The sequence below is a fragment of the Cryptomeria japonica genome, chromosome 4 (assembly GCF_030272615.1).
Source record: "Cryptomeria japonica chromosome 4, Sugi_1.0, whole genome shotgun sequence".
Classification (NCBI taxonomy): Eukaryota; Viridiplantae; Streptophyta; class Pinopsida; order Cupressales; family Cupressaceae; genus Cryptomeria; species Cryptomeria japonica.
This window is the reverse complement of record NC_081408.1, coordinates 11,012,564-11,039,031: the sequence shown is the minus strand read 5'-3', so window position 1 is coordinate 11,039,031 and position 26,468 is coordinate 11,012,564. Positions and strand designations below refer to the sequence as shown.

Sequence of the window (26,468 nt, the reverse complement as noted above, 5' to 3'; positions counted from 1 at the left end):
AAAAAATTAAAAACAACTAAAAAATAATTACAAATTGCCAACTAATAAGTAACAATAATGGTCTCCAAGATGTTTTTTCTTGCTCACAGCTCATAGCAGGTGTGTCGGACTTGGTCATGCTTATTGGCTCCAACTGTTGATCAGCCTTTGGAAATTGTGAATGAAAATCTTTTGGGGTATAAGCAGAAACTTGTAGGTTTTCCTCGTTCGCGGAAACTGTATTTTTTGATGGATTTCAAAATTGTCAATCAAATGAAAACCACATAATTTGCAATTACTGTCTGGAGGACATGAAATGACTCTAACTCCCTCATCTTTAGAAGCTTTCCAGTAGCAAAACTATACCGATGCTCTGTTGTTCCTTGTTTATTAACCTGCATTTTTTAAGTAACTGGAAAAGACATCTGTGCAATCGGTTTCTTAAAAATTAAAACTAAGAAAATGTACAGAAGTGGTCAGCTCTAAAATTCTGGTGGCCTGAAGTGTAAATACACCAGTAAATTATTCATCTGTTTTACTCTCAAAATGATAGAATGGACTAGGGTTAGTAGGGTTTAAATTTAGGTTTTGAAACAAAATATAAATGGTAGAGAATTGTTGGTGAAGTTTGTTTTTAATGCGTTTATCAAGGAATCAAGTCTTGTTGAGTGTCAGGCTCCTACATCTTGAAACAGATTGAGATCAGGATTCTGTCGGAACGAATCTGACGGAATAGATTCTCCTTAAGCCTTGGCTCTTAAGGTGCTCCCTATTTCAACTGTGATGATTGTAGAATTTACAATTGGTTTGTTAAAGTTATACGATTTTAGCATCTATATTTATTAATAAATTTTAAAGTTTCTAGTTTCTGTTATTTTGGGCAGAAGAAATTACCAACATTCTTCTATATACGTGCCTTCAAAAGATAGAGGAAGGTGGAGTTTGTGTAGGCACTATAAAAAAGCAGAGTGAAGATAATCAATGTAAATGTAAAGAAGCAAGCGTTCTGTATTTGTCTTTAAATTTTGTTCTGATGCCCTTGATGCAATAGTAGACAGTCTCATTCGTGACATCTAACACCAATGAGGATTTGGGTATATCAGTACTAGAAAAGGCCAAAATGTTTGCAATAGTTTCTTTCGAAGTAGTTTGTACTTCACATACTTTCTGCTCATTTTATTTTTCTCTATTAGGTGTTGTTGGTTGTTTGAAGAGTTTTAATTTAATATGACAGACAATCGATAAAAGCATACCATACCTGAAACAGGTAATTTTGATATCTATGATCTTGCTTTGTAACTAAATTTACACTAATCCTCACATAGTTATTCAAAAATTGGTGTCTGGGCTATTGGAATCAAACACTATATAATACCAAAGATCCTGAAAACTAAACATCAAGTATATTGTTATTCTGAAGAAGATAATTTATAGGGAGCAATAATTAATTCTTCCATCATGGATATCTCTGTACTTTCCTCTGGTGGTTACACTTTCTTAAATGATAATACTAAACCCATTTGTTCATTTTCAATTTTGTGAAATTGCAGGTATTTGTATGCTGATCTCTCTGCAAATACAAACTAAATATCCCATTTTGAACTACATATTTTCATTTGGAGAGGACAACGGGAAGGATGTATATGTAGTAGCCAGCTGTGGGCTGTATAGAGTGGTACAACCTAGTGATTGTAATTATTTATGAAAGAAAGAGAGCGTCTCTACTGGACCCTCTAATGTCTCACAGCCAAGTCCATCCCCAAGTCAGGTACAATTTTCTTCTGGTTCATCTGCTGCCATGGCAAAGAGCATTAGTGTTTGGCTTGAAGCCTTTCTTGTCGTATTAATTATTGTAATTTAGAATATTGGAAACATTTTTTAAATCATAAAAAAATTAAACTTATAGTTTATTTTCACAAAAATGATTCAAAGTGCCAGTGTTTTAAAAACTTTTTAGCATCTCAACTAATAATGTTCTATTGTAGTTTGAATTAGGCATTTTGTGACTTTTTTTTTTCAGAAATTATGAATAGATGTTGTTCAAGAAACAAAAGGTCTGATATGAATAGGTGAAAGAAGTTATACATAGATCATCGAAGGATTTTCATATTTCACAACAGCATTTCAGTCATCTGTCCTCAGTCATCATTTCACCAGCTTATCAATAGAAGATATTTTTATTCATACCAGCACAATACTTTGCCATTTGAAGAGATTTTTTCTATAAAACTTCATTGATTTAGCCAATCTATATCATTATTTCTGATTTAGTTCAACAAAGAGGATTTTGTAGTTACAAATTTGTATGATTTCAAAACCACTATTCAAGGCTTCAATGGAAAGAATAGCAGCACCATAAATAGCTATTTATTAAATGGTCAATAGTATCATGCCTAACACCAGTTTTACCGAGACCATTGCTACTCTTAATTTATCTACAATTCAAAAACAAAATTGTCCTTCCACCATTTGGCAGAAACTTTGCAGCTATACGGCCTTCTTTGACATGTAAATGGTTAAAAACTTGAAGTTTTCACAATCTATATTAAGTATGATAAAAATTGCAGAGTCAATTTCAAAAACATTTTATGAAGTGTAAATAATTGTCAAATTTTAGATTAAAAAAAATTGTTACTCAAGTCATTACACTCCATTCTTTGCTGCTATTATAAAATACCTCTTTTTATTAATAAAAAATAATTTATCTAATTTTGAAAAATAAAAAACTATCTGAAAATTACAAACTTTACATTTGAACATAAGAAATTGTATAACACATTGCAAAGCACTCTCAAAACACAATTGAGTGATTCATTGAAGAAAATATTTAATCAACCACAATAGAACAACTTTCTTTAATATTATGGGGCAATGATCCTTTCAATTTCAAAGAACAACCTACCAAAACCATCTTCTTCAATACTTTCAGATTAATATAAACTCAAAAATCAGAATTTATTTTCTAACTTAGATTAATTAGCTGAAAGATTTACTGATTTCTAGATTTAGGCATAACATAGAAATGAACAAAAAAATAAGAACAAGACACGGTTACCCTGGGAAAACCTCCTAGGAGGAAAAACCCAGCCATAAAAGATCCTCAAATCTGATTATGGATTATAGTCATATAATGATTACAACACTTATCTCAAGTACTTGAAGATGTATGCATTTAGGGCCGATAAGGTCTTCCACAAGTCTGCACTTTTATAAGCATCAAGTCTTCAAGTCTGCCCCCTTTAACACATCAAACAGCAACCAGGTCCACACCCTAGGTCTGCATTTTATTGCATTTTAAGTCTACTCCTTTGCTTGAGACTGGACTGCAACTTTAGCACCTTGAACCTAGATCAGTTCGCCCTCCTTATGATGATATTTGTACTTGAAATTCGCACCTTTAGTGACAGATATAATTCGCTAATATGCATTTAGCAGATGTATATCTTGCATGGAGAGATCTTATGAGTGAATAATGATGTGAAGTTGACATTTATTTATACGTGGAGCAAGATCTTAGTTAGGTCAGCTTTTGTTTTAATTAACTTTTATTTATTTATTTCCTTTGAGCGAATTGACTTGTAGAAATAGGGTCGGCCCTATTTAGGAACACGTTGAGTGTGGCGTGAAGTTTAAGGAGTGTCATGAGGTATAGGGCCCAGCCATACACGTTGAAGAAGGGGTTGGCCCCTTGAGCGGATTCCAATGTTGCCCAAGACAATTGGAATCCACCTTTTCCTAATTACAATCAACACTCCCTCTTAATTAGGGAGGAGAAACATAACCATAATCTTCCATCTTGCACACAAGCAAAGAATGGATTACATAATCAGAATATTGTAGTCTTCCATCTTGCACACAAGCATATAATGGAACTACATAATATAATCTTCCAGCTCGTACACAAGCATAGACTGGATCCACCTTACATTGCCCACAGAGGGTGGAGAGGATCTTTTCTACCATCTTACATTACCTACAGAGGATGGTTAACAATTACTCTTCTCCCTAAGAAGATTACAATACCACCTTACATTGCCTACAGAGGGTGGTTTGATACAACACAATGTATCACTGAGGTTGGGACTCCCTCTCAATCAAGGTTTCATTTTCCACAACACCGAGTCTGTCCCTGAAGTACACAAACTTCACTTTGGTCAGAGGCTTGGTAAGAATATCTGCAACCTTCTCGTCAGTGCTGACATACTTCAGTTGAATGACGCCTCTTTGCACCATATCTCAAATGAAGTGATAATGAGTTTCCACATGTTTTGACCTGTCATGAAACACTGGATTGATAGACATTTTGATACAACTCTGATCATCACAATGAATAACTGTAGGATCCCAAAGCTGACCAAACAGCCCAGCCAAAAGCTTACAAAGCAACACTGCTTCTCTAGAAGCTACGCTTGCTAAGCAGTACTTAGTGCAACTAAGGATTGTTTTCTGCAAGCCCAAGAAATCACTGCAGATCCTAAGCTGAAACAAATGTCGGAAGTGCTTTTCCTGTCTTTGACGCTTCCGGCCCAATCTGCATCTGAATAACCTTCCAAGGTTATTGAAGTGTTAAGTGGATACTTCAGCCCATAACCAACTGTGCCTCACAAGTATCTTAGGATGTGCTTGGCTACAACAAGATGAACATGTTTGGGCATGCTCATGAACTGGCTGAGAGCATTCACTGCAAAGCATATGTCTAGTCTAGTGTTAACTAGATACATCAGTGATCCAATCAACTGCTTGTACTCCGATGGATCTGCAAAATCACAATTAGCTACAAAAACACTTAACTTCTTTAAGTTAGATTCCATAGGAGTAGACATAGGTTTACAGTCCATCATTCTAAATATTTTCAAAATATCAATAGTATACTTTCCTTGACTTAGAAAAATTTTGTTAGATCTTTGCCATACTTCTAGACCTAGAAAATAATGCATTAGACCTAAGTCTTCCATTTCAAATTCTGAAGCTAGTTCTTTCTTACATCTAATGATAAGTTCATCTTTACCAGTAAGAAATAAATCATCCACATATAGAACTAAAATTAGCATTTCATCATTGGATAACTTAAAATAGATGTTAGAGTCAACATCATTTTTATAGAATCCTAAACTTAACAAGTATTTATCAATTCTTTCATACCAAGCACGAGGGCCCTGTTTGAGGCCATACAGGGCTTTCTTCAATCTGCATACATGAGTTACTCTATCCTGAATCTCATAACCCTCAAGTTGTTCAATGTAGACTTCTTCCTCAATGACACCATTAAGGAAGGCAGTCTTAACATCCATTTGATGTAGCTTCCAACCTCTAGCAGCAACAATAGCTATTATAGTTCTAATAGAGGTATATCTAGCAACAGGAGCAAATGTTTCTTCATAATCTATGCCTTCCTTTTGAGAAAAATCACAAGCTACAAATCTAGCCTTATATTTTTCAATACTACCATCAGCATTATGTTTAATTTTAAATAACCATTTAGAGGAAACAACAGATTTACCTTTGGGTCTGGGCACAATGTCCCAAACATCATTCTTGATGATTGATTGATACTCTTCATCCATAGCAAGCTTCAAAGCATGATAGTTCAAGGCTTCTTCAAAATTGCAAGGTTCAGATTCAATGAGATTGCACATCAATGCAACGTAGTTGGAGAATACTTAAGGTCTCTTGGTTTCTCGGAAGGTGCCACTGAGAGTAGCAAATCTTTCGACTTCTTGAATGGTGTTTCTTACCCAAAGTGGCCTCTTTTTGGTAACAACAATGTCACTAGGTATGTCAGTAGGATTCATAGGCTCTGGTGGATCATTATGTTCTTCTTGAGGAGGAGGTTCAATAGGCTCCCTCTAAATCTCAAGGTTAGTAGCAACATTCATCTCTTGATTGTCATTAGCTTCATCAATAATAGAAGAACCTTTTGATTTCTTAAAAGCAATATCTTCTTCAAAAATAACATCCCTACTTACCTCAACATACCTTTGACCAGGAATATAGATCCTGAAGGCCTTGGAAGATTCACTGTACCCAACTAGCATGCCTTTCTTCCCGAAGGGCTCCAACTTGGTTCGCTTTTCCTTGGGCCCATGAACATAAACAGGACTTCCAAAAATTTTGAGGTGACTAATGTCCGGTTTGGATCCTGTGAAGGCTTCTTCAGGAGTCATGTTCTTTAGAACACGATGAGGACATCTATTTTCAATATATAACGTTGTTCTAGAAGCCTCAGCCCATAGGAAGGTCTGCAAATCTTGATCATGAATCATAGCCTTTGCAGCTTCAACAATAGTTCTATTCTTCCTTTCAGCAACTCCGTTTTGTTGAGGATTGTATGGAACACAAAACTCCCTCTTAATTCCTGACTCAACACAAAAATCATAAAAGCTACCGGAGGTGTACTCACATCCATTGTCAGATCTTAAACATTTAATTCTTTTACCAGAGGAGTTTTCAATCAATGCCTTAAACTCTTTAAATTTACTTAAGACTACATTAGATTCTTTAGATTTCAAAAAGTAGATCCAAGTTTTCCTAGAGAAATCATCTATGAAGATTACATAATAAAAGAATCCACTAGGAGATGCTATAGACATAGGACCACATAAATCGGAGTGAACAAGTTCTAGTTTATCTTTAGCTCTATTTTCACTTTTATGAAAAGGGCTTTTAACATTTTTACCTATAGCACAACCTTTGCAAGTATTATCATGAATTTGACTGAGTTTAGGCATACCTTTGACTAACTTTTCAAGAGAGGGAAGTGCTTGATAGTGTAAGTGTCCAAGTCTGCTATGCCATAGCTCACAGGATTCAGGAGCCTCATTAATGAAGACTTGAGCAGGGTTAGTAGAGAGCTTATATAAACTATCATATCTATTACCAATTACACGAGCAGATTTAAAACTAGATTTATTAGGCCAAGCAAGTACTTTTCCCTCAGAAAATGCAATTTGATAACCTTTATCTTCTAGAGCAGAAATGGAAATTAAGTTCCTTTTAATTCCAGGAACAAACAAGATGTCACTAAGGTGAAGTGAAATACCTGAGTCTAAATTTAAAATAGTGCCAGAACCTCTTACCGAATATCGAGCATCATCACCAATTACCACGTGAAGACTAGTATCCTTCTCTACTAAGTCTGAAAGATGATCACGATAGCCTGTGATGTGTCTGGAAGCACCACTGTCAATCAACCATGTATTACTGTCTATAGGTATGCTGCTTGACAGGGCAAAGATGAATAAGAAGTCATCATTTTGTTATGAGACTTCATTTAGGTTGGCTTCTATTTGAGTAGGATCATTCTGACATTCTTTAACATAGTGGCCAAATTTGTCACATCTGAAACATTGAACATGAGAGATATCTCTTGGTTTCTTCCAAGAGTGTTGAGAACTAGATGGTCTGAATTCTCTATTTTTCTTTGGATAATGCTTCTTCCAATTTCCACCTTTCTTGCATTGGGCTGCAAGCATGTGTTGGTCATCTCCATGAGGACTTTTAGTTTGCTTTCTTGTGATAAGGCGAGACTCTTCTTGAATGCAATCATTCTTAAGGCAATCAAGGGTAGGTAACTCAGTTCTACCACTTATGATTTGAATAAAAGACTCCCATGAGTGTGGTAAACCATTTAGGGCAATCATGACAAGGTCCTTGTCTTCCATGTTATGTCCAATTGAACCTAGCTGATTCTTTAGTTCTGAAATTCTCATAAAATAGGAAATAACAGAATCTTCTTTTGACATTCTGATATTAAGTAGTTGTTGTCTTAAAGTAATTGCCCTACTGAGATTGTTAATTTCATAGGTACCTTGTAGATGATTGAACATTTCCCTTGCAGTAGTGAATGAGGCAATGGAGGTGACTAGGTGGTCTTTAACTAAATCAATGAGAAACTTTCTGGCCTTGACAACATCCTTTTTGAATTGTTTTAGCTCAGCTGCATCCGTAGGTTCAGTTAGCTCTTTCGCTTCTATGAAGTGAAGAAGATCTTATTCCTCTAGAGCCAACATGATTTGAACCTTCCATGCAGCAAAATTGAGATTTCCATCAAGCCTATCTTCAACTTTCAGCCCCATTGACCTGACCTGTAAATGACACAACAATCTAGAAATAAAGGAGTACTAAATTCTAAAATCTAGAAGTTGATCTAGCCTATAGCTCTGATACCATGTTGATTTTAATACTTTCTGATTAATATAAACTCAGAAATCAGAATTTAGTTTCTAACTTAGATTAATTAGCTGAAAGATTTACTAATTTCTAGATTTAGACATAACATAGAAATGAACAAAAAATAAGAACAAGACACAGTTACCCTGGGAAAACCTCCTAGGAGGAAAAACCCAGCCAGAAAAGATCCTCGGATCTGATTATGGATTATAGTCATATAATGATTACAACACTTATCTCAAGTACTTGAAGATGTATGCACTTAGGGCTGATAAGGTCTTCCACAAGTCTGCACTTTTATAAGCATCAAGTCTTCAAGTCTGCCCCCTTTAACACATCAAACAGCAACCAGGTCGACATCCTAGGTTTGCATTTCATTGCATCTTAAGTCTGTTCCTTTGCTTGAGACTGGACTGCAACTTTAGCACCTTGAACCTAGATCAGTTCGCCCTCCTTATGATGATATTTGTACTTGAAATTCGCACCTTTAATGATAGATATAATTTGCTAATATTACTTCTTCAATTTCGCATTTAGCAGATGTATATTTCGCATGGAGGGATCTTGTGAGTGAATAATGATGTGGAGTTGACATTTATTTATACGTGGAGAAAGATCTTAGTTAGGTCGGCTTTTGTTTTAATTAACTTTTATTTATTTATTTCCTTTGAGCGAATTGACTTGTAGAAATAGGGTCGGCCCTATTTAGGAACACGTTGAGTGTGGCGTGAGGTTTAAGGAGTGCCATGAGGTATAGGGCCCAACCCTACACATTGAAGAAGGGGCTAGCCCCTTGGGCGGATTCGAATGTTGCCCAAGGCAATTGGAATCCGCCATTCCCTAATTACAATCAACAATCGCCATTCTTCTGAGCCAGAACAATGACTCAAATCTAATTCTTCCAAATTTTTGAGTTGCCCAAAACTTGAAGGCAACTTTTTCAAACTTGAACAATAACTCAGTTGCAAATTTTTCAGTGATATGAGATGCCCAAAGCTGGAAGGTAATACACTTAATGCAGAGCAATCATATAAATGCAGTGATGTCAAATTGCTAAGTTGTCCAATATCTGGAGGCAACTCTTTCAATTCATGACACTCACTTAGACCCAACTCTTTTAGATTGTTGAGTTGCCCAAATTTGGAAGGTAATTCCCTCAACTGATGGCAACCTCTTAAATATAATTGCTCTATCTTCGTTAGCTTTTCCATTCCATCTGGCAACCTTTCCATATTTTTCAAACCATATAACCTTAATTTTACAAGGGAAGAATCTGGAGTGACTTTGGCAGGAATTTTAGAATATGCAACTCTGCTCTTTGAAGAAGCTTGTATCTTTGTGAGGTTTAGTGAGGTCATTACATGCAGGCTGGGAGGAAACTACAGTTGCAAAACAATTATGAAAAAGGTTGTCAAGTGTCATTTTACAATTTAATAAAAGCTAATTGTAATGATAGATATGGTCTAAAGAGGGTAGATCTTACCTCACTAAAAGTCATGTCTGGCATGAATGGGCCCCTGTATATGGAGAGATGCTCAAGTTTCTCAAACTCCATTGGTAAATCAGGAATGCTACTTGCAATTTGGAGGTATCTGAGTTGTCTGAATGGTTTATGACATTTCCCCTTGAATGTTATCTGTGATCCTTCATAAGATAGAACTCTTAATGAATTGCTCATCTTGTTCAAATGATCATCATTAATTTCGATTGAAGGGTGCTCAAATATTTCATTAAGAAATATGCCTCTTAAATTTTTGAGTTTCTGCATGAAAATAAACCATGTATCCCATTATGATTGTGAATAATGAATGTATTTTGTTGATATTGATAACAGACATTGTAAGTATGACATACCTCTTCATCTTTCAAACATTTCGATAAAGTCTCGGGGTCTGTGACTCTGTTTTGCTCTGACATCTTTTTCCTCCTTGCTTGAACAATGTCATGGACAATCACACGACCATCTTCAGATCTCTTGACGAATGCTGCATCTTCAAGAGCTCTGAATTCCTCCTCTCCAACAATGTACGCCACTTCTTCACATGGCCAATAAGTAATAACAAAACAAGGATGTGATGTCTAGAAAAGCCTCTTTAACAAGGGGTAACAATCTGTGTTATACAAAATCAACTATACGGTCACTAATATCTTCCTCTTCCACCATCTCCCCTTCTCTAAGCAACTCTAATACTATATTACTATTTGTTTTTCTGCTACTGGTGGCCAGTTGCGAACTAGCTATTTCCAACAGAAGCGGAACGCCACCACACAGTTTGAGGAGGATGTCGATGTTCTTTTCACCATTGTAATCATAGGCTTTCCTCAACAAAATCTTTCTGGCTTCTGCCCTTGGAAGAGGATTTACACAATATTCATGGCGTGTAATATTACTTCTTAAAAATATGTCCATCTCGTGGAGGTTTCTAGTAGTGACAAGTATTCTGCTCTTGGGTGGAAGGCAACTGCCCAAATCTGTAGGCAAACGTTGTTTCAGATCTGCTATTTTAAGAGCATTGTCAATGTATAGAAATAAGGGCTGGTTAGGATTTTTCTTGGAGAGTGACCAGATCATTCCCTGACCTTGGTCACAATCTGTCAATTTCACATTCTGGTGGAACAATCCATTCAAAATTTGTTCTTGGAGAACTTTAATATCATTTTTGTTGCAGTTTTGTTCCATATGAATCCTGCAATGCCTATAATTTTGGAGGTCAATGTGGGAATACACTTTATCAGCGAGTGTCATTTTACCTATCCCTCCAAAACCATAGACAACCACAACTTGCACTGACGAATGTTGTACATTCAAATCTAACAGTTGGATTACTGTTTCTAGCCCACTCTCAATTCCAACTGTATTAAAAAGAATACAAAAATTGAGTTAGAATTGGTGGCAAAACTCAAAACATAACAAAAAAACAGACTATTAAAATTGAAAAACATCCCACCTGCTGGTTGGTATGCATAGAGTTCTTGTGACTGCGAAGCAATCTTTGTGATTCTTTTCTCCATGTCAGTTATACCCCACAATATAAGGTCATCATACAAGCGGTCTATTTTGAGTTGAAAAATCTTTAGACTATCGGCATTGACTGCAGCAGTAAGAAACCTTCAAACAATTAAAAAATAGAATTTACATTAAATATAGACTAGAAATAAAGTGATTACAGATAATGAGAGACTTAAGCTTTGCTTTTATTTATATTTAAAAATAATAATTCAGACTGGTTTGTTGTCATATAAATCTTTTTCAAACTTAAATCCTGAAACTTTTGGTACAACAAAACATTTTGACCATTGAAATTTCTTATTTAATTTTTCCATTTTCATTATATTACACAGTTCTCTGGCACTAGGCTACTCCTTACCATTTCAACTCAATAGAATTGACATTTTGAATTTTCTTAATTACACATTAGCCTTTCAAATAAAACCACTCGGATAGTTGAACTGACCTGAAAATTCTAGCCGTTGCAAGTTGGGAAGCACACATGGTGTATCCTACAACAATGCACTGGACTTCTTCGTTGACTTTCTGCTTCTGAACTGGCATTTGGTCATTCAACTGCAGAATTTGCTTACCAAGATGAAGTATCCTTTTCAAAATTTCGAGGCACTCATTCTTGTTGTTAGACATCTGACTAAATCTCGCCAATACAAATCCAACCACAGAAAGTGCTGCCCCCACCCAATGAATTTTCCCAGCACCTTCTAGCAAATCTATAACAATTCTTTCTATCTCTGCACTTGCACCAGCCATGGAATCTTTCTATATGGGAAAGTTATATGAATATGTAAGTAAGATATGACAATCAACATCGATTTGATATATAATTTGTTTCCCAAATGTTTAGAGCTACAGCCATCCAATAATTTGTAACTGGATACAATGAAATCATACAGGAATGTTATTAGTTATTACTAGATGATTTTATATTTCTCAAATAGAAACTTTACCGTTTTATGAAATCTGTCAATGTTTTCCTCAATTATCTCCAGGAATCTTTGGCCTTCCTGGATATAAGAGTTTACCGCTGAACTAGATCCTTCTGTACTTTTCTCTCCCGACTACATTGAAAAACAGATATTTACCCTCAATATTGTTAGAATAAATTAATTTTGGATGAGGTGACAGACCATTTGCTGACATATGTTTTCAATCAACTGTAAACTATAAAAAAGTAATCATATATTTTTCCTATAAATATGAATAGAATGAGGAAAAAATAATATAGATCCAATTAACAAGCATGCAATCTGTCTGGTGTAGTTTTTTCTTTTCATGCTATCAGAGCCCTATAAAAATATTGGGCTGTGTAAGCTTATTGTCAACTGTTATCTGTGTAGAGAGTTCTTGGATGGAATTGATGCAAGTTTTGTTGTCTTATGTTAAGTTTCAGTTGTTTTTGGAGCAATTTTCATAAGGTAGATATGTTATTGGAGCACTGTGGTGTGAGTGCAGGCTGCACAATAGAAGAACAAGACAACGTTTTGTTATTTATAGACATGGTTGTATGAGGAAGCCATTTTAAAATCTTTGGATGGGTTTGAAAGTCAAAAATTTTATGAAGTTCAAAGAAAAGATTAAATGTTTTTTAGATCGCAGGAATCAGGTAGGTCCCGTATAAACTGCAGTGTCCAATGTGTTATAATTAAAATCAGAAAGCTATGAACTCAGATAATAGAATCTAAGACAGCAAAAGAGAACAAGAAGACATCAAATTATCGTGGGAAAACCCTCCACCTGAGGGTGAAAAATCCAACCACACCAAAAGATAATTTTATTGAAGTCTCAAAATAAGTACATATCTTTCTCACTTAGAAGGCAATCATTTTAACAATGATTGATAATGCTCAGATAGAAGATGACTATCAGAGAATCTGCATACAAAATAATGTAGAAGAAGATGCAATAGAACAAATCTGAGCACTCAAATGTTCACCGTTGAATATAAATGATCAACTCAGGAAATAATTGCAGATCCAAAGTCACAGCAAAAAGACACTTCAAAGAATGTCAAACCTCACTTAAATAACCCACGGCACATGAAAAATAACCTCCTTCAATAACCAATAGCCTCCTCAAGAAGAAAACGGAAGATAAGACAAAAGGACGATATCAATTACACACCGACAGGCATTATGATCCAATAAAGTCCAACGAAGGGAAAGAAACGGATTGCCAGCTGAGTCAAAGTCGGTGACAGCATACAAGGTCTCCAATACATGAAGTATAAACAGCGACATATGTAAAATGAAACCGAAGCATTTCCAGCTATAGAGTAAGCAAGCTGAATATAAATAAGAGCCCGAGAATATCATAAATATGGCAGGTATGATATCTGCTGAAGTTACCATCTTCAACACTCCCTCTTAGCAAAGAAGATATCATTAACAGATATTCAAGTCATGGCGTCTCTCAACATGACAAACAACAAAAAAAAAAATCACGGATTTTCTCAACATGATAAACAAAGAACATAAAATAACGAAATTTAATCACAGATTCTCTCAATGTGATAGGCATCATGGATTCACTCACCATGATGTTCACCATGGCTACTCCCATAGGTGAAATAACACAAGCTCTCATCACGGAGTCACTCAACGCGATGTTGTCATGGAGTCTCTCAACATGACATCCATCATGGCTATCCCCATAAGTGGAAAGAGCTTCAAGGGCTTTCACCTCAAATCTCTCCATCACAGAGAAAAATGCATTACAAGGGATTTCACCTCGAACTTCTCTCTCATATAGAAGAACTCATTAGCATATATATATATATATATATATATAAGAAATCATTGAAGCTGAGATTCTCTCTCAGCAAGAGTAACATTCTCTACAATACCAAGGTTATCTCGAAAATAACAAAACTTCACTCTAGGAAGTGGCTTGGTAAGAATGTTTGTTGTTTGCTCTTCTGTGCAAATGTATTTGAGTTCCATTGCTTTCCTTTGAACCATATCTCTCAAGTAATGATATTATATTCCCACATGCTTGGTTCTATCATGAAAAACGGGATTAATCGAAAGCTTCACACATCTTTGGTTATCACAATGAATCACTATAGGTTCCAAAGACTGTCCAAACAATCTTGCAAGCAATTTACGAAGCCACACGGCTTCTCTAGCTGCAACATATTCAGTTTCAGTTGTACTTTGGGCCACACATGATTGCTTCTTGCTGCACCAAGAAATCATAGTTGAACCTAAGCTAAAACAACAACCGGAAGTCCTCTTCCTGTTAGGTACACATCCTGCCCAATCTAAATCAGAAAAACCTCGCAATTTCAAACCTTCACAAGAAGAATATTTCAAACCATATCCCACTGTACCATGCACATATCTCAGTATATGTTTACTTGCAACAAAATGAATCTGTCTAGGTTCACTCATAAATTGACTGAGAGTGTTAATAGCATAACATATGTCAGGCCTTGTATTGACTAAAAATACATCAAAGATCCAATCAATTGCCTATATATAGTAGGATCAACTAAATCTGAGCTAGATGCAAACTCATGTAACTTTTTCAGATTTGCTTCCATGGGAGTTGCCATAGATTTGTAATCCAACATACCAAATCTTTTAAAAATATCAATATCATATTTCCCTCAACTCAAAATGATTTCATTTGATCTTTGCCACACTACTAAACCAAGAAAATAATGCATCGAACCAAGATCTTTCATCTCAAATTCAGAAGTTAATTATTTCTTACATCTAGCAATAAGATCATCCTCTCCAGTAAGAAATAAATCATCAACATATAGAACTAAAATTAAGGCATTATCATCAATTACATTGAAATAGATATTTGGATCTGCATCATTTTGAGAAAACCCAAGCTCAACAAATATCGATCAATTCTTTCACACCAAGCACGAGGAGCTTGCTTAAGGCCATACAAGGCATTTTTCAATCTGCATACATGTGATTCTTTCTTATAAATTACAAATCCGTCTGGCTGCTCAATAAAAACTTCTTCTTCAATTACGTCATTTAAGAATGATGTCTTTACATCCATCTGATGCAATTTCCACCGTTTAACATCTGCAATAGCAATAATAGTTCTGATAGAAGTATAATGTGCTACAGGTGCAAAAGTCTCTTCATAGTCTATACCTTCCTTTTGAGAAAAAACCTCTAGCTACAAATCTAGCTTTATATTTTTCTATACTCCTATCAGCTTCATGTTTAATTTTAAACAGCCACTTAGAGGAAACAACAGATTTACCTTTGGGCTTAGGAACAATATCTCACACATCATTTTTGATAATAGATTGATACTCCTCCATCATGGCATCCTTCCACACTTGATGATTAAAGGCTTCTTCAAAATTAGAAGGTTGGGATGCTAAAAAGTGACTCATCAAGGCTACATATCCTGCAATCTTATGAGGCCTTTTACTCTCTCTGAAGGTGCCATAAGGGGCTGCATATTTTTCAGCCTCTTCCATATTGTTACAAGCCCACAAAGGTCTTCTCTTATAACTTGGAATATTACTGGGACCTTCAGGAGTATCTAAGGAAACAATTGGATCAACAGAGTCTTCTAAATCTGTATTCTCCCTCTGAATCTCTGAAGGTGAATCTGGATCAGCCATATCTATATCATGAGGAGGCTCAAAGTCTTCTCTATCAGATTCTATGAAAGATTCTCTGGGTTTCTTGCAAGCTACTTCTTCATCAAAAGACACATCCCTGCTAATTTCAATTTGCTTTTGACCTGAAATGTAGATTCTATATGCTTTTGAAGATTCACTGCAACCAATAAAGATGCCTTTCTTTCTTGAATGTTCTAACTTAGATCTTTTCTCTTTTGGAACATGAAAATAGACAGGACATCCAAAAAATTTGAGATGACTAATGTCAAGTTTAATACCTGAAAAAGCTTCTTCTGGAGTTATGTTGTCTAGAATTTGATGAGGACTACGGTTCTGAATGTATATAGTTGTCCCGCGAGCCTCTGCCCATAAAAAGCTTTGAAGACTTTGATCATGGATCATAGCCTTCACCGCCTTAACAATTGTCATGTTCTTTCTTTCAACTACATCATTTTGTTGAGGATTATAAGGGACACAAAACTCCCTCTTAATCTCAGCTTCAACACAAAAGTTATAAAACAAACTAGAAACATATTCTCCTCCATTATCAGATCTTAGAATCTTTATCTTCTTGTTAGATAAATTTTCAACAAGTGCTTTAAACTCTTTAAATCTGGACAACACTTCATCAGATTCTTTAGACTTAAGAAAATAAATCCAACACTTACGAGAAAAGTCATCAATGAAGGTAACATAATACCAAAAACCACTGAGGGAAACAACTGACATGGGGCCACACAAATTAGAGTGAATTAATTCTAGAATATCCTTTGCTCTATTTTCACTATTATGAAAAGTGCTCTTAACATTCTTACCTAGAGCGCATTCCTTGCAGACACCTTCATGGTTTTGATTCAGCTTTGGAAGACCAACAACTACCTTCTCCAATGAAAATAAAGTTCTGAAATTTAGATGACCAAATCTTTTATGCCACAACTCACTTGAGCTTATAGAATCATGAGCTAAAGCTTGAATAGGACGAGTTGAAAGCTTGTAAAGACTATCATGATGAACACCAATCTCATGTGCAGACTGAATACTAATTTTCTTCTTCCATACAAGAACTTTTTCATCAACAAAAGCAACATGATAACCCTTGTCTTCTAATGCTGAAATAGAAATCAGATTCCTCTTAATACCAGGAACAAAGAGAATATCACTCAGAAGAAGAGGAATACCAGAATCCAACTAAAAAGAAGTAGAACAAGCACCCTTCATAGAATAACAAGCATCATCACCAATGATAACTTGAAGATGTGAATCTTTTTCCTTCAAGTTGGAGAGGTGTTCACGATAACCAGTGATATAGCGGGAGGCTCCACTATCAATAAGCCATGTATCACTGTCAGTAGGAATGTTACTAGAGAGAGCATAAATAAATAAGAACCCTTCTAAATTTTCACTACTTTCTATGAGGAGAAATATTTTCAACATTTGTTGTAGCGGCTTGAGACTTGGGTCTCGTAGGACATTCTCTACCAAAGTGACCAAATTTGTCACATCTGAAGCATTGAACCCTAGAGAGATCCTTTCTTTTCTTAGATTCAAGAGCTGAACTATCTATTTGAAGTTTCCTTTCCTTCCTCTTCTTTTAGACGTATGGGCAGCAAGAACATGATCTTCTTCATGATGAGACTTACGTCCAAATCCTCTTACCTCCAATCTGTATTCCTCTTGAATACAATCAGCCCCCAATCAATTAAACTTAGGTAACTCATTTCTTCCACTAATACCTTGAATGAAAGATTCACAAGAATGAGGAAGACCATTCATGGCCAGCATAACAAGATCTTTATCCTCAATAGAATCACCACTAGCATTGAGTTGATCTTTTAATTCAATAATCTTCATAAAGAAAGAAACAACAGATTCACCTCTAGCCATTTTGATATGAAGGAGTTGACGTCTCAATGGTAGAGCTCTACTAGTATTATTGAATTCATACAAACTTTGAAGACACTAGAACATCTCTTTGGTTGAATTCAACTTGGATATAACAAGTACTAGATGATCCTTAATAGAATCAATTAGAATTTTCTTAGCCATGAGATTATTCTTACTCCATTGAGATTTCTTTGTGTCATATGAAGGTTCATCTACAACAGACTTTACATAATTAAGAAGATCATTATCTTCTAGCACAATAAGAATCTTGAACTTCCATGAAGTGTAATTCGTTGCACCATCCAGTCTGCCTTCAACTTTGAGTCCATTCACCATGATGAAAAACTTGAAATAAACAGACTACAACTCCAAAAAAAAAAATTCAAAACTAAGCAATCTGATTTAGGATCTTATTTTTATACTCGCTCTGATACTATGTTAAAATTAAAATGAGAAAGCTATAAACTCATATAATAGAATCTAAGATAGAAAAAGAGAACAAGACATCAAATTATCCTGGGAAAACCCTCCACTTGAGGGTGAAAAATCCAGCCACACCAAAAGATAATTTTATTGAAGTCTCAAAATAAGTACATATCTTTCTCACTTAGAAGGCAATCATTTTAACAATGATTGATAATGCTCAGATAGAAGATGACTATCAGAGAATCTGCATACAAAATAATGTAGAAGAAGATGCAATAGAACAAATCTGAGCACTCCAATGTTCACCATTGAATATAAATGATCAACTCGGGAAATAATTGCAGATCCAAAGTCACAGCAAAAAGACACTTCAAAGAATGTCAAACCTCACTTAAATAACCCACGACACGTGAAAAATAACCTCCTTCAATAACCGATAGCCTCCGCCCATGCCTAGAGGAGAGAATTAATCAGATAGGTTTCCAGTTGGTCTTTTCCTTTTTGTGGCCGTTACAAAGCTCAGCGTTGGCTCCTTTTGATTTCTCTGTTAATTTTAAACTTTCATAGATACTTTTGCGTAGCTTTAGACTTTTAAATTTTGAAAGCTTTAAGACATTTTATGAAAAGGATAAATGAAGTGTAATCAACACTCAAATCCCACTATGAGTCCAGAGAATTTTAGGGCTTTGGATGTCATTTTCTCTTTTTGTGCATACTCATGGACATAGTTTCATTTTCACAGTTTTTAGGCCCACTGGGCCATTTTGGAAATCTGTGGTTTCATGGTGTAAATTTTCTATATTATTTTGGATATGCCTTTTATCGACCAAAAAAAAAGTCCAATAGCCTCCTCAAGAAGAAAACGGAAGATAAGACAAAAGGACGGTGTTAGTTACACACCGACATGCATTGTGATTCGATGAAGTCCAACGAAGGGAAAGAAACAGATTGCTAGCTGAGTCAAATTTGGTGACAACGTACAAGGTCTCCGATACATGAAGTATAAACAACGACATATGTAAAATGAAACCGAAACATTTCCACCTATAGAGTAAGCAAGCTGAATATAAATAAGAGCCTGAAAATATCATAAATATGGCAGGCATGATATCTGCTGAAGTTACCATCTTCAACAAAATGAACTTTTTAACATGACAACAAAACCAGTGATGCTGGTACGACATACCAGTAAGAACAGAAAAGAAAAGCAAACAATAAACTAAAATTATTGAGAAGCAAAACATATTCAAAATGTAAAGTAGAAAAACTTCTGATTATAGAAAACATGTGTAGATAACTTACCACGATCTTCAATAGCTCTTCGATAAACTGAATCAGTTCATGAAGCTGGCTTATATCATTGAATCTTTGTATAAAACTCTTCAAATGAATCTTGTAGGTCATGGAAGGTCCAGCATGAACAAGATGAGAAGGTGAAGAGGGTGAGAAGCAATTGCAGGAACCACAGCCTGAAAGTAGAGAAAACTTGCCCATTTCTAAAACAAAATAAATCAGAGAGGAAAGAAAAATAAAAGATGTTGAGTGTTGCTTCTTTCGTCAGGGAATATATAAACACTCACTGTGATCATCTGGGTTTTATCTTTGTAATTTGTGTATAGTGAATGTTTATTTTCCATCCAATGTCAAAGGATCATTGTTAAAGAGTTTGAAATAGACGAATGTTTTTGGTTTATTGGAGAAATTGAGTAGTTTTGAATATACTTAGAGAGATTCAGTCTTCTTGAGTGCAAGGTCCTAACGTAATAAGGGATGAGGCCGAGATCTGCTTCGATGTTTCTGGTGAAATGAATATCCCTTAGTTCTTGGCTCTTGGTATACAAGATTTCAGCTTAAGCGTTCTTTATGGAATGGGTATTCCTTTGTCCTTGCCTCTTAGTCTATAAGATTTTACCTTAATCTTTTTTTTTTTGGTGGAATGGATATCCCTTTCTTAAAAAAACTCATCATTTTCTTTATAGATGATATAAAAAAATTCTATTTAAAAAAATATAATTTCACAATCAAATGATTTAATGTTAAATTAACTACATCTAAATTTTGTGCAGAGGCGTGGCTTTGCAAATAATTCACATTTATTTATGTATAGTTTAGTTTTGCATGGAGTAAATTTGATTTTATGAGTGTACCCTGCAAGGCATTTATTATTGTTGAAATATCTGAGATGAATATACCTCACAGCATATCAATTTTTGGCCTGACCAACTTGAAAGAGAGAGAGGAGAAAAAATGTTAATGTTGAAATTGTGAAAGAGATACAAGTGAAAGGAAGTTAATAATGTTGAAATTGTGTATATAAGTCATTTCTTAGTGTTAAAATGTCAAGAATGTTGAAATTGTATATCTATTACGATAAAAGCAGTTGATGGTTAATTGATTGAGTTGATATTTGATAGAGGTGGTGTTTGAAACATACAAGATGTGGTCTAAATTTATGTCAATTTTCATTTATATATTTATCATGATTTTGATTCTTCGTTCACGATATTGATTACAACGCATTATTTACTAAACAAATAAAAAAGATAGAAAAGAAAAAATAAAACTTCTAATACTAAATATCAAATATAAAATACTAATATTATTTTCCAAAAATAAAAATATAACTAATGTAATTGAATTTTATGTTAAAATTATATATGCTATATACGTAGATGATCTTAACCATCATTACTTTGAAACATTTTATCAAAAAGGTTTTATGTTCGAAATTAGAAAATACCCATTTTGGAGTTCATAATGATTTGTCCTTCCCTTCATAATTCTTCTTTAAAAAGACACTCAATTTTATTAAACTAGTTGAATTATATACTTATATGTATATAAAAGTGCATATTTATATCATGTATTAATTATATTATATATTTCAATCAATGATAATTAATAATAGAAATTAAATCTTAAATCAATTATATGCTTTAATTGTTTTTATTTTTTGTTTTCTTTCTATTGAATGTGTTTTTACTAATGTGACATAATTTAATTTTCATACCAATATAATTAGATAATAAAAACAAACTAATTCATTGAAATCAAGAATGTTGAAATCAAATTGTGTTGATCCTTGATAGATAAACTTTTTTAAACATATAAATTGATGCCTCATACTACAAAATACAAAATTGTGTTTGTGTGATACATGATTCTAAATCTTATATAAACAAAATAGTATATTGACTAGAATGCACTAGAATTTAAACCAAAACAATAAATGGGTTGCATGTTTGAAATCATAAAATTCAAAACAAAATTAAATATCTTTGGGATAAATCAAAATTGTTTGCCTTGGTATGGGACGAGATTCAATTTTATAAAACTACTTGAATTATATATTTATATGTATATATAAATACATATTTATAGATATTAATTAAATTATATATTTTAATCAATGAAATTAATAATAAAAAATATATCTTAAATTAATCAATTAGTTTGAGATTGATCAAATTAAATGAAATGGATGAGGTTTTCTTAATTCTTTCAATTATTATTGATTTTGTATTTATTTTGTTGAATATGTTGTCAATAATGTGATAATATCTAATTTTAATATTGATATGAAAACTAGATAATAGAAAAAAACTAATATTAATTTACTTAAGTCGATAATGTAAATATTGTTTATCTTCTAAACTGGAGGTGTTAGCCTCTTAATACCAAAAGTCAAGAATGTTGAAATTATATATCTGCAAAAATACAAAGTGGTAGATTATTGATTGATTGTGTTGACCTATAATAGATAAATTATTTGAAACATACAAGATGAGGTCTAAATTTGTGTCATAATACTAAATACATATGTTTAAATGTGAGGGATGCTCTTCTATGTAAATAACTAGTATGTTGAATATAATGCACCAATTATTTAAATCTTGATCTATTTATAACCTTAGTAACTACAGCCAACAAAATATAAAAGTGAAAACATAATTGATAGACTTTTAATATTAAAAATAAAATTTAGTGGTTTTATGCAATGTCCTAATTTCCACAAATGGGTGTTTCTAGGTCACTTTCTAGCCTTAAATGGTGTTTCAATTTCTTTTATGCTAGATCATATATTTGCATCATCCCCTAATTCCCCATTTTCCCATTCCCCTTCTCTAAGTTCCTAAATGTTCTCTTCCATTAGTAACTGATGCTCTCCAAAAAGGATTAGAAAATCTGTTTGATGGCAACACACACAAGAGCACAAGAAACAAACATTAGTGTTAGCAACAAAAGATTATCCTAAAGAGGCATATCAAGAGAGATATTAAGCATGAAATAGAAAGCATATAAACATAGAATAAAATAGCTAATCAAGATGCTCATAGTTGCTCCTCCCTTGTTCCTCTCCTCTCCAAGTCCCAAATGAGTGTAGCGCTCAGCTTTTAGCACTAGCCATGGATGCCATATGGAGATTCAAGATGGTTGAATATGATAAGCAAATGCTATGCAAGTGTAGATAGTGATGCTATGAGAAAGCTCTATGCTAATGCCAGTATAACAACAATACTCTAATGGTTCCTTCTTTGCTTGAGGAGAAGGGTTCTATTTATAGAAGAAATGGGGAAATGAAGGGTTAAGATTGAGTAATCTTAACAAGGGTTAGGATTGAAAGATATTCAATCCATGTGAGACTTTCAACCCAATCCCATGTTGACAAGTGTCACCATGAGGAGGCTTGAGAGGAGAGATAAGGAGCATTAAATGCTTGAGGGGACATGATGGTTACCCTAGTCAAAGAAATAAATACTTTGAAGAGACACATGGGTTACATGAGGGTTAAGTTAGGGGTCAAAGTCCTTAACCATGGGTGCAAGTGGAATTAACCATTAATGGTCATGTAAGAGCCATAAGTGGTTTGGAAGACTTTAGAGGTTAATTTGTTGAACACACAAAGCATTAATTGCTTTTCAAAGACTTTGGAGTATTTGAGAAGTGACTCCAATTTGCTTAGGAATGTGACAATATTCAGGGGATGGATTAGGTTAATTAGAAAGGGTTTAGAAGAATCTAGAAGGGGTTTAGGCATGCAAGTGGATTTTGTAGGAAAATGCAAGTGGAAGGAATTTTGGTATTTTCAATTAAAATAAAATCATTTATTTCAATTAAATGGTGTAATTTGCATTTGGATAAATATTCAAATAAATATTAATTTATTTAAATGAGAAAAAGGAAGATAAAGCATTAAAATGCTTGAAGACTTTGAGGGAAACCATTAAAGTCTTAAGAAGACTTTAAGGGAAGCCATCAAGTTTGAAGACTTTAAATCCTTCAAGTTTGAAGACTTTAAGGGAAACCATTAAAGGTTTCAAGTGGGAGAGGATAAATAGGATTTTAAATAAATAATTTATTTAAAATAGTTGTGCAACTTGCATTTGTAGGTAGGAAAATGCAAGTGGGTGGAGGATAAAGGTGATTTAAATAAATGATTTATTTAAAATAGTTGTGCAACTTGCATTTGTAGGAAAATGCAAGTGGGTAGAGAATAAAGGTGATTTAAATAAATGTTAACTTATTTAAATGTGAGAGGTGGGATTTAAATAAATATTAATTTATTTAAATGTGAGAGAATATTTAATTAAATAAATATGATTTATTTATTTAATTAATGGTCTGAATTTGGTTAAGTGAATTAAATCAAATAAATTGAATAATTTATTTAATTAATAGGAGAAGAGGGTTAAGATGAATTAATTAAATATATTAATTTAATTAATTATTGATTGATAGTTAAATAATCAAATAAATACTAAGCATTCATTTAATTAAGTGGACAAATTTATGTGACTACAGTAACCTTTCCTTGGTCCTTGATTCCTTGAACCTATTGGGAATATTCCATCATTCGCATAGGTTGATAATGTGTCATAGTATAATTATTTTTTATTTTGTTATAGTTCGTTATACGGTTTATTGTATTAGTAGTACTAGTACAAATGTGTTGAGTTGTTAAAACGATTAAATATATTTGGGAAAGTTGTTTTAGGGGTTTCCAATAATGTAGGAGATTAAACTTCTTGTTGATGGTGTTTTGATGCACGATCGAACACAGAACAAAGTATTGAATACTCTATCCTCTCTTGAGTAAAGACTATCAAATGTTGAAGATTCACATAAGGATCACTTGAGATGACTTCAAGGTTCTTTTATGTCAGGTATTGACTTGTCGAATAGCTTCAATGGTATTGATGTGATTTATTGTACTTGCGAGGGGACTTATGTTGAACACCTGAATGCTTGAATGATGTCAAAACGTCGAATTTCACTTGACTTGAAAAAAAGAAAAAAGAAAAGGGTTAAAATAAATCTAGTCTAACTCTAGGAATGTAAGAGCAATGGATGATCTTTGATGAAACTCTAACTAAGTCTTGCTTCAACATGCAACGGACATCTCCACAAGGCTAGTGTGATCTTATAACAATAACTTTATGATTTTCAAATCATCACCACATGCATAGACACCATCAAGTTGATGCATATCAATGATGGAATGATAATTGAAGTTAAGCTTTGTTGAATGATTTCAGTTGACTACGCAAGGCACTTTACCATCAGCAAGGTGTTAGTAGTATGGATTTCACCATTGACCACACAAATGTTCTTCCATTCATCTAAATAATATGAAATCTATTAGAGTTATCATTTTTTGGCTAATATTTATGTATTTAATTATTAGTTTATTATCCTCTACACTTAAGCTAAACTTAGGCATTTAATAATATTGTAAGTATTTAATAATTATTCTAATTATTAAATATACATTATCCATTTAGGGTTTCTTTAGGGTTGCGTATTCTCCTTTTATAAGGATTGTATTGTACTTTTTATTTCATTCCCTTTCTAAATAATAGTATTTTTCTTCAGAGCCATTATTTTGTTTTTGTCTCCAATCTTCTCTTGTGACGGGTATTTTGCTTGTAGGTGCTCTTGGGATCTCAGAAGTTGTATTTTCTCAACTTCTTCATGGTATCAGAGCCTACATTTGTTGCTGCTTGTTCCTAATTTTTTCAGAATATTTTTCTGGAGGCCAGGGTTTCAAGTTTTTTTCAGAGTTTTTGTTTTGGATCTGGGGAGCTTCTTTGTTTCTGGGAATTTTGGGCTCAAACGGACCTCACTGTTGACCTCAGAACACCCAAAAACACCCGTTTTCATATAAAATTTGTCCAATTTGGACAACTTTGTCTCTGGGATTTTTTTTATTATTTTGGCCCTTCTAAGATATGTAATTCGACAAAAAAAATAAAAAAATAAAAATCCTTTTTTTTTCTTTTTCGAGCCTTTTAATGGCGTGCCCAGGCCACTCAACCTACCGCTAGCCGCTGGCGGTTTATTAACTGTCGCAGCCAGCTCTACGATCGGCGATTACCGTAGGCGTTTACTTCAACCGCCCCACCGCAGCCTTCGCCCGACGGCTGCCCAGACAGCCCCGCCGCCTCCACCGCTCGGTTGTCCCCTCCACCCGGCCGCCTCTCCGTTGCATGTCTGCCCAGGCACCACCTCCGCTGTCACTCCGCCCAAGCACCACCTCCCTGCTAGTGGGGTTTTGTTCAACTTAGTGTAATTTTTTGAAGGAAACTCTTTCAACTCATGACAATTACATAATTATGACACTTTTAGATTATCGAGTTGCCCAAAATTAGAAGAATCTCCCCTCAATTGATGTTCATCCATAAAATATAATTTCTCAAAGTTTATTAGCTTTTGCATTCCATCTAGTAATATTTGTGTATTTTCTAAATTAGAAAATACTAATTTTATAAGTGATGAAGTTGTGACCTTTGTTGGTATTTTAGAATATGAAACTCCATTGTTAGAGGAACTTGTATCATATGTAGTAAGCAAGCTTGGAGGAAAATAGACATAACTACACAAAAGCTATCAACCTGGATGTCAATGTTATTATTCAATCTAATTAAATTAAATTGAAATTACACGCCCATGTTAATTCACATTTAATTTTGGCCCCATTTTTCTTAGGAACATCTCAATACAAATATATAAAAAAGTGTGGTACACTTTTGTGATAAGTTTGGCTTGTTTTCTTCTACCTATTTGTCATCACTTACATCAACTTCCATACATTCAATTGTATTCCCACCCTATCGACACCTATTCATAGACATTTTCTTCATTATTAGCACACTTCAATGAATATAATCCTCACATTTGGATTTTGCATTCCCTATCTTAGGTCAACCTTATGAGATATAGGTTTTTTCTTGCATAAAATGAATATGACCACAAAAATTCTAAAAAACTAAATCATTAGCTCTCATCTCTTTCCACTGATTATTGCGAGTCAACTTGAACTATGTTTGTGTGACAATTCATTATGCCTTGTTATTTAAATACAATTAATTTTTGTATTACAACATGTATATATAAATCATT

General features: G+C 34.0%; 1 long non-coding RNA gene across 1 annotated transcript; it reads left to right on the top strand.

Annotated features, from left to right (window-relative positions):
* The first annotated feature begins 88 nt into the window (after positions 1-88).
* LOC131875393 (uncharacterized) lies at positions 89-19,951 on the top strand. The gene is made up of 3 exons (XR_009372175.1): positions 89-192; positions 1,530-1,747; positions 19,468-19,951. It is a non-coding gene; the product is annotated as an uncharacterized LOC131875393 (long non-coding RNA).
* Positions 19,952-26,468: the final 6,517 nt, after the last annotated feature.